We start from the raw sequence: 10,279 nt of genomic DNA, 5'->3' as shown, positions 1-10,279 counted from the left end.
GCTTAACAAAAGGATGCACAAACTCTCTAAAGAAAATCAGCGGCTTTTCTTTTCTTTTCACGCCGCTGCAATTCTCCCTTTGCTCTGCAAAAACCCTCTTTGCACCAGTCGATTTCCCCTCTGTTTTTGCTTGCACGTTTTTCGCCCCTGCTTGCTTACCCTAAGAACCGATTAAGTAGCTATATATATAGCTGTAATATTCGAGTGGGCCTGGTCTGTTGGCTATCAGGTGTGGGCGGCTGGAAAAGGTCACGCATCTAGTGCCACTCACAGCCTCTAATTTAAGGGAAAACTTAATTATTTTACCTATATATAATACTCTCATCTTTATTAGCTTTACAGCTAATAGTTGCATCTTCCCTATAACAGCTAGTTCACCTCTGTAGCCCGTTCAAATCTGTCACTTCTTTTTTAATAAAAAAATATCTGTCACTTCTTTCACTCCTTTTAATATCCTTTTTGTTTTGCGTCTTTACAGCAAAGCCACTTTTACTTATACCCAATTGATACTTATCATCTTTAACCTTTTTTATCAAAACCACATTTACTTGCATACATCTTCACAATTAACATTTTTTTACTACTAACAGAAAAAGCCAGAAATTCACCCCCAACCCTATTCTCTCCTTCATCTTCTTCCTTCCCTACCTAAGCCCTAAGCATCTCTCAGATCCCCTCTCTTCTTCTTCATCTCCCCTCCACCCCACCTATCCCCCCCACCCTCGCTATTCTCCTGTCCGAGCCTCGCACACTCTTCCATTCCTTCCCAAGTGGAAACTAGGATTAGAGTTAAGAGTTTTGGGGGTAGGTGATGGTCATGGGGGCGGCGGTGGTGTTTGAGATGAGATTCTAGAGAAGATTGAGGAGGAAAAGAGAAGAAGATGAGGAGGAGGCTAGGGTTAGAGTTTGGGGAGAAAGGAATGGAGAAACAAGAAGATGGTGAGGGCAATATGGACATTTTAGGGGTGAATAGTTTTAAAAAGTATCAATTATAAAGATGTATATAAGTATAGGTGGTTTTGATCAAAACTTTAAAGGTGGTAAGTATCAATTTTGTATAAGTAAAGGTGATTTGATATAAAAATCTTTTTTTTTCACTCTGTTCTATACTTTATTTTGGTTTGGTTGGATTTGGGGAGAACCAGAATGATTTTAATAGCTAATAGAGTGCATATGACGGGTAAACTAAACATTGTTTAGTTAAAGTAGGATTAAGTTAATGGATTATAACCTGAGGGACTAATATAAGAACTTAAGGCCATGTTTATTTTTTATTCTCAAACTAGGGTGTACTATATCGCCCAGACTATAGTCTTAGGACTATGTTAACCTGGGACTATTTTAATATCATTCAATGTTTGTTTTCACTCGAACTAACCCTTCAGATTAACATAAATTAGTCTAGATCTTTGTTTGTTTCTTGAGAAATAATAATTGTTAGGACTAATATCTTAACCAAATGATATTTCTATCCTCCAGTCAACTAATATTGTATGATACTTTGCAAAAAAATTCTAGGTTTGGACATGACTAGATGAAGCACATTATATAGATATCAATACGAAATCTTTCTATGATCATCAACTTGTTCCTATGTAGAAAATTAGAAAGAAAAGAAAACTAATTGGTAAATGACTGCAACCAATCATTAGATTGTAATAGCTCGGAATATGCATAATTGTTAATTTAGATGCACGTCCATCATTCTACTAAGTTACTAACCTAGGAACTTGGAATCAAAGCTACGAACATCTTTATAATTCAAACATTTCATTATTCGAACTCAAACCAAAGCTACGCCTCGATTTATAATCTTAACAAAGAAAATACTTATTTATTTACTTTCCTACTACAAATAAGGAAATTGCAGGAAAAATAGAAACATTAGAAAAAAATAAATTGCTTTTTTTAAAAAAATAGAAAAGAATAGGGGCAATCTTGTTCTGAAATCTTAATCCCCTCTTACTAATAAAATTCTAAAACCCCAACACACTAAATTTGGGGTGAATCCGTCGTAGTTTGACCCTTCATCCACTCGTATCAATTTTAACGGTTTCGAGTGAATAGAACTTTTTACATGGCTCGACAGAGGGTCAAACCACAACGAGTTCACACCAAATTTGGTGTGTTGGGGTTTTAGAATATGTAGATCAAGTTTAACGGGACGGATCATCCACAATGTAGCTCAATCAAGTAATCATCAATGGATAAGAAACTTAGTGGACATCCACTTAAGTTGACAGAAGTTTTGCTCCTATTTTAAAATAGTACCTAGACTATTAAGAAAACAAACATGGCCTAAGTGATTTAGATGACATACTTAAAATATAAGTGTTTTGATGGAATAATTTTAAAATCAACTTGAATATTTTCTAAAATAACTTGTGTTTTGAATTTACATGGATAATTGGCTAAATTACCAAAACGGTATATTTACTAAGACCACTTTACCGTTGATATTTTCACTAACTCCAGCAATAATTAGGTATTAAAAGTGAGCCCAAGATGCAATTAGCCCCATTTTCTCAACGTCCACGAAAAATTTTGTGCGAATCTCTTTATTGGATGAGTCAAAAGCTAAACTTGGACACAAGAGTAAATGACTTGGGATAATTACTCGAGATCCTGTGATTATCACATGCATCTTTTCCTCCTCTGTACTCATCTTCAAATTAGGGGAAACACCATTATACCCTTTTCGAGTTCAAGCTTTAAAAAAATAATTGCATCGAAGAATTAGACTTAGCATTAGGAGATGACATGAAGACCTGAATGGATCTGGGAGATTCTCTCTTACCACTACCATAGGATGTAATCTCTCTCCTTATTTCTCTGAACAAGTTTGAGACTTTGGGGAATTTGACAATTTTAGAGAGCGTCAAGGGACTTAAATATACCAATTTGATAAGTTCGCCTATATAGGCAATTTAAAAAGTTTGAGATAAAAATACTCAAGGTCCCTTAATGTCATGGTTCCCTAGGAAAATGAATCAAACTTTTGACTTCAAAAGGTAAAATTGATTATCACCTCAAACTCATTTTTCCTTTTCACAATAATGTTTGACAACATAACCTAAAGATCTTGCTGGATAGCTTAAATTATTAGTCCCAGAGGTCTATTTCTATTTTTGGAGGAATTTAAGAGGAACGTGGCTTTTCATTATTTGTGAACCCACGAGAGAACGGATTCAACAGCTTATGGTGTTGGATAGCAGGTTCCTAATATGTTTACTAATTTGTTTTGGTAACAAATTATTGGGATTCCTAATCTGTTTTGGTAACAGGTTATTGGGATTCCTAATCTGTTTTGGTAATATGATTCCAAATCTGTTTTGGTAACAGTTTATTAGGATTCCTAATCTGTTTTGTTTTTTATTTTAGAATTCCTAGTATGTTTATGATTTTAGGATTTCTATATATAGGGAACAATTGGAAGAGAGAATTGAGCAGAAAATTGGGGATATTTGGAGCACAAAAAGAGGTATTTTTTGAGCTATTGGTTAGGGTTAAGGTTTGGAAAAAGATGAATAGAACGGCGTGTGGTATGATTAGATCTTGTTTGACTCAAGATTTAAAATATGATGTGATCAATAAGACTTCGGCTAAGAAGATTTGGGAGATCCTAGAGGGCAAGAATTTGACCAAGAGTGTAGAGAACCACTTACATTTGAAGATGAGGCTTTATCGCTTCCAATTGAAGAAGAGGACCTCCATTGGTGATCACATGAACCACTACACGAAGCTTTTTGCGAATTTGACGAATGTAGATGTGATGATTGAAGATGAGGACAATACGTTGTTATTGTTGAGTTACTTGCCTGACGAGGAATATGAGACCTTCGTTCTTACTCTTATTAATAGGGAGGCATCTATTTCTTATAGTGAGGTCACCACTGCACTTGTGAATTATCAGCTTCGAAAGAAGGATAAGGAGACTTCATTTGAGCTGGTAGCGGGAGCATTGGTCGCAAGAGCAAAGAGTCTAAACCGTGGTAGGAGGTCGTAATCTAGAGGGTCACATCTTGGAGTTCATAGGAATCAATATATCTTTTGTAAAGAGGATGGACATTGGAAAGCCGAATGCGCAAAGTTAGTTGATCGAGCCGGGAAGAATAAGGGGAAAGTCATTCAAACTTCAGAGGTGAATGTTGTTAAGGCTAGTGAAAATAATTCAGATTCGAATTCTTCGGACTACTCGTTATCTGCACTACCGTCAATTTGTATTGCCGACTCTACAGAATGGATGTTGGATTCAGGTGCTTCTTACCATATTTACCCTAGGAGGGATTAGTTCTCCAGTTTTTAGGAGTTGGAAAGAGGGGAGTTCATGCTCATGGATAATGATCATGAATGTCCTATTGGTGGTATCGGTACCATTCGGATTAGGATGAGTGACGGAGTGATTCGGAAGTTGGTTGGAGTGAGGTTCATTCCTCAGTTGAAGAAGAACATCATTTCACTTGAAGTTTTGGAGTTAGCAGGCTATAGGGTGACCTTGGTCGATTCACGTTTAAAGGTCACATTGGGGTCCATGATTGTGATGAAGGGCGTCAGGAGGAATAATTTGTATTATTTGATTGGGAGCATGGTGTTTGATAGAGAGCTGACGACTTCTTTAGATTTGGCTAGACTGTGGCATTTGTTGAGGCTGGGTTATTTGATTGGTTATGCCGTGCATGGTTTATTAAGGAGTGCTTTGACCTGCAGATTGAAGTTCTTTGAGCACATTGGTATAAGCAAGAAGATCGAGGTGGAGTTTGGTACTTCTATCCATCGATCGAGGGGTCTTTTAGGTGATGTTCAGTCAGGCATTTGGGGGCCTTCCAAGGAGGCATCATTGAAAGGTAAACGGTATTTGGTTTCCACAGTTAGGGATTGTTCTAGGTATTGGTGGGTTACAACCAGGTCTCATTTGTGTGAAGTCCTAGAAGTCAACAACAATTGGAAGAAGTGTATTGGCAGAAAGGTAACCCATCGTTCTAGCTTTGGTAGGGGTTCTTTCTTGCATTTGTGCCGAGCTCATGGTAGTTTGAGACACTTCATTAATGTGAAGACATTGGGGCGACGAGATGAGATGACAGTTTTGATGGGTCGTTCTGTTAGACCCCTAAGGTCGCTATGAAAAAACCCTAGAGGGGGTGAATAGGGTTTATGTTAATATAATCTGATTTTATGCCAATTTAAAACTTATTAACAAATATGTTCTTGCAAGATGATATACAATTACTTATGAGCGAGAATATGCAATATGAACAAAGGTGATATATCCTAGCAATGAGATATACTATATGATGTATGCAAGGATATATAAACTATCACAAGGGTGAAACAAACAAGATGCAATAGGCTATAAGATGAACAGTTATAAGTGCGCTAATGCAAACCAAACACGCGAAATGATCACGGAGTTCGGACATTCCGTCCTACGTCCCCGCTCCCCACTCTCGAGGAGAATCCACTACACAACCCGGTTTGAAAGTCGGAACTTCTCTACACACTTAGTTTTCTAGCTAACCGGAAACTCTACACACTCGGTTATCAAGTCAACCGACAACTCTCACAAATCCTCACAAAGTACATACACAAGCTACAACCTTAAGTGTTGGTCTTCACGTATTGACTCCCTCAAGTGCTCGGAACTATCACCTATCACTAGGCCACCGGCGTCACTCCTCTCGGTATCGACTCCGTCCTCACCACACACTCCTCTCGGTGTACAAGTGTATTACAAAGTGAACTTCACAAATTGAGCACAACAAATGATTGTTCTCTGTACAAGGTGAGAACTCAATTAGGCACAACTCTAGTGACAAACCCCACAATCCAAATTATGCTATGAATATAAATACTATAAGCTCAATAGGTTGTGTGTGAACAAAGAGATTCAATAAAAATAATTTAACTAGGTTGTGTGTGAACAAAGAGATTCAATAAAAATAATTTAACTAAACTCAATATAAATCTAGCTTATGAAAATTAGAAACAAAACATAATTTAACTAAACTCAATATAAATCTAGCTTATGAAAATTAGAAACAAAACAATAAATAGCTAGAATAAGTTTAGAAAAACTTCCCTATAGATCAAGAGAGAGAGAGAGATGAATTGAAGCTCAAATACCAAAGGATGATCTCTTCTTCCTCTTGTGAAATTATCTTCACAAAACCAAAACTTTGAAACAAGGCTTTAAACACCTTTAAACAAACTTAAACAAACTTTTAAAACTCTCTTAAACTTGTTTTAAAACATTTCTTAGATAGTTGTGAAAGATGAGAGTAAGGGGTATTTATACCCATACAAAACTTCAGCAAAAACCCTAAGAAAAAGACCAAAAAAACCATAAACAATTAAAATAGAAAACTAGTCGTTACTGTGCAACGGCTCTCTGATAAGTTGACTTATGAGTCGACTTATATGAGTCGACTCAGCAGACAAAAAATCACAACTCTGCTGTACTTCGTGAGTCGACTTATGAGTCGACTCATGAGTCGACTAATGAGTCGACTAAACATGCACAGACCTGAAGTGCACTGAAAAACTCAACTTTAAACTGGGTTTAAAATATCAAATAAATTCCAAAAAATATAAAACTTTGGAAAATGATTGTAACATGATAATAAACATGTTACAAAAACTGGTTTTAAAAAGAACTTCCCAAATATAAAATATCATCATTTTGCAAAATAGTCCAAAACATGAAAATGTAAACATATGAATTTTGACATTTTGGCTAAACTATATTTTTGAAACTTTACAAAATGATTATGTAGACTTAAGAAAGATGTAAACTATTGTTATAAAGTCTATAAACTAGAAACACAATATTTTCACAAATATGCATATTCTATGCAATATTTTCTAAAACACAATAATAAATATGAAATATGTGATTTCATATTTATGAACATGAAAACTCAAACTATGTATGTATATATATAACTATATATATACATAGAAACCAAACATATATGTATATATGAAACTATATATACATGGAAACCAAAACTAAATTTTTATACCTATATAATATATATAACTAATATATATAATATATATAGATATATTATATATACTATACCTATATATATATATATATATTATATATATATATATATATATTATATATATATATATATATAATATATATAGCATTATGAGCAATATGCGGTATGCTTTAGGCCTACCAAGCACAAAAAGTTCGTGCTTCGGTAGCTGCATGTGTCACATCCCCCTCCATCTCATTCAAATATGCGACGACCACTATTCATAATGTATTGAGTGCGGCATAGCAGCGGCATGATGACACATCGCACTACCAAGCCACAAAATTTGTTCGCCTTCCGCGTACAAGCCCATACCTCGATTTTTATCTTCTCTCTCCTCTAATATAAATTATATATATATATATGCAAACAAAAAACTTGTGCTTGTAATACTATATTATAGTATAATAATATATATATATATATATATATATATATATATATATATATATCATATATATATATATATATATATAAACAAAGCTTGTGTTGTATATATATATAACTATATATATATACAAGGAAACCAATATAATGTGTGTATATATGATTGAGCTTAAAGTACCAACACACATAATATAAACCTAAACTAATATTACCCAAGCTTGATCTTGATCTTCAATAAGCTTGACTTAGTACACATTGCGGATGAAGCTAGAACTTGGATCTTCAACTTAAATTGCATAGGCTTCACCCATTATTCCGCCAACCTCCATTTGATATGATCGTTATGGCGCAATCCATCTATCCTCCAACACATTGTTTGTCTACAATAAATAAGAAAACACAAATACTAGACAAACAACATTAGTGATAAATTATTTGTTAAATATCATCAAAACAAAGAGGCCAACACGTTCCTTACTGGAAGGGGATCGGCATTGGTTGTCGAGCATTGGTTTTTGTTTTGGAGATTCGACATATTTGGATCATCTTGATCATAGGTTGCCAACTGCTGTGTGTGGAGATTTTAGATCTGGTTGAGCTGCTTCAGATTTTGAGCTGCATCGGATATTTAGTTGCCCAGCATTTGGTCACATCGAGGATGTGAGATTTGATCCGATTACACGTTTGGGATTCAGATGTTCGTTTGATTATCAGTTAGGAGCTTCTGGTTTTGTTCTGAACAGGTATGTCATATTTGACTCTCGACAGGTGGAGAGTGTTGATCAGATCATTGGGATATCGCAGCGGGTGGAGGGTGATACTACTTCACATTGGGTGGAGATTACTCCACATACTCCAGATCATACTGCATTGTTTGGGATTCTAGCTGAGGTGACCCAGTTTGGAGATCATTTGGATTTGGATGCAGATGATGAGTTGGTTTTGGATTTGAGTGCAGTTGGTGGACATGTTTTGGATACGGCCATTGGTTCACCTCAGGTGGAGGTGTTTGATTTGTTTCAATTTAGGGCCATTGGGAACGCTATCAGTTGCAGATCCGTTGGTGATAATGATGAAGAGTTGTAAACTTTTCTATTTGATTGAGGGTCTTTGGAGGCCGTTTAGGTGAACTACGTGAAGGCTTGATTCCTTGGGCAAGAGGATACGTAGGCAGTCATTTATGATGCAGCAGGTTTGGTGAGTTGATACCGACATTTGGAGTTTGTTCGCATTCTCGTTTGGGTTCTCGACTTGTTGTGGATTGAGTCCGTTGTCGTGGATTTGTTCCACTTCGTACTGGACGCAACAAGTGAGACGTTTGGTTGGTATTGGTGTCGGCTCAGTTTTGGGAAAACTTCACCGAGGTGGAGAATTATTGGATAGCATGTTCCTAATATGTTTCCTAATTTGTTTTGGTAACGGGTTATAGGGATTCCTAATCTATTTTGGTAACATGATTCCAAATCTGTTTTGGTAACAGGTTATTAGGATTCCTAATCTGTTTTTTTTTTAGAATTCCTAGTATGTTTATGATTTTATGGAACAATTAAAAGAGAGAATTGAGCAGAAAATTGGGGGTATTTGGAGAACAGAAAAGATGTATTTTTTGAGCTATTAGTTAGGGTTTTGTTTGGAGAGAATTAGAGATTTGTTGGTGAGGCTAATTGGTGAGTTTGAGTGATTTGTAATCTCAGTTTGTACTCTTCTTCTCTATTAGTGAAAAACTCTATCCCCTTCTTGCCCCGTAGACGTAGGCAACTTGCTGAACCACGTTAAAACTGATTGTTTGTGTTTGTGGCATTGATTTGGTTCGTTTGGCCTTCTCTTGACGTTCGTTTGATTTGATTTCTCGTAGCACGTTGGTTTGGTTGTTTGGCTTCCGCAGCGCTCAACAAGTGGTATCAGAGCACAACAAGTGGTATTAGAGCACAACAAGTGGTATCAGAGTTCGGGCTATGCTTGGGCTATTTGGAGGAGTAGGTCGTTTTGGAGGCTCGCCTAGGGCTTCTTTTGGTGATAAAGATTAGATCTTTTTGGTAAAGACTCTATCTTTTTGGCACGAGAACAAAATGACTCAAAACTAATAGGGGCTGGAGCTAGGCCTACATTCTGGTCTGCATCGATCTTAGGCTTATTGTAACCTCCTAACACCTGAGACGCGCAGGTTTCCTCTATGTTCAGTTGTTTCAGGTTGAAGACTTGGTGCGTATGTGTTTTTCTTCCCCCTCTCCCCTTTTGTTAATTGCAATGTGCGTGCGCTATGATTAGTAGCGGAAAGGCTTTTGCGATCTCCACATATTCAATATCTTGAAATGTTACTGACAATATATCTATACATTCTAAACAATGCAAGAGATATCGATATCCAATTGTGATGTCTGCGAATTGATTAGAACCCAGTTGTCTTGGTAATTGCATTTACATCGTAAAGTTATAAGCAAGAATCATTTAGCTTTGAAGGTTTCCAACTAAACTCAAGAGCATGAATTCCAAAAGCACGCTGAAAAATGAACCTTCAACGTCACGCAAGCAAACGTCTTTACGGACCCAGATTGGAAATCCATCAAACTCAAGCTCAAAACCTCTGAACGTAACCAGCAGCCTGCTGCGAGTGAACAATGCCAGCTTGCCCCTGCATCCCATCCTTGGCATACTGCCAACTAAACTCAAGAGCATGAATTCCAAAAGCACGCTGAAAAATGAACCTTCAACGTCACGCAAGCAAACGTCTTTACGGACCCAGATTGGAAATCCATCAAACTCAAGCTCAAAACCTCTGAACGTAACCAGCAGCCTGCTGCGAGTGAACAATGCCAGCTTGCCCCTGCATCCCATCCTTGGCATACTGC

Source organism: Asparagus officinalis, unplaced genomic scaffold (assembly GCF_001876935.1).
Source record: "Asparagus officinalis unplaced genomic scaffold, Aspof.V1 AsparagusV1_Un335, whole genome shotgun sequence".
Lineage (NCBI taxonomy): Eukaryota > Viridiplantae > Streptophyta > Magnoliopsida > Asparagales > Asparagaceae > Asparagus > Asparagus officinalis.
The sequence above is the reverse complement of the archived record's forward strand: the minus strand, read 5'-3'. Positions refer to the sequence as shown.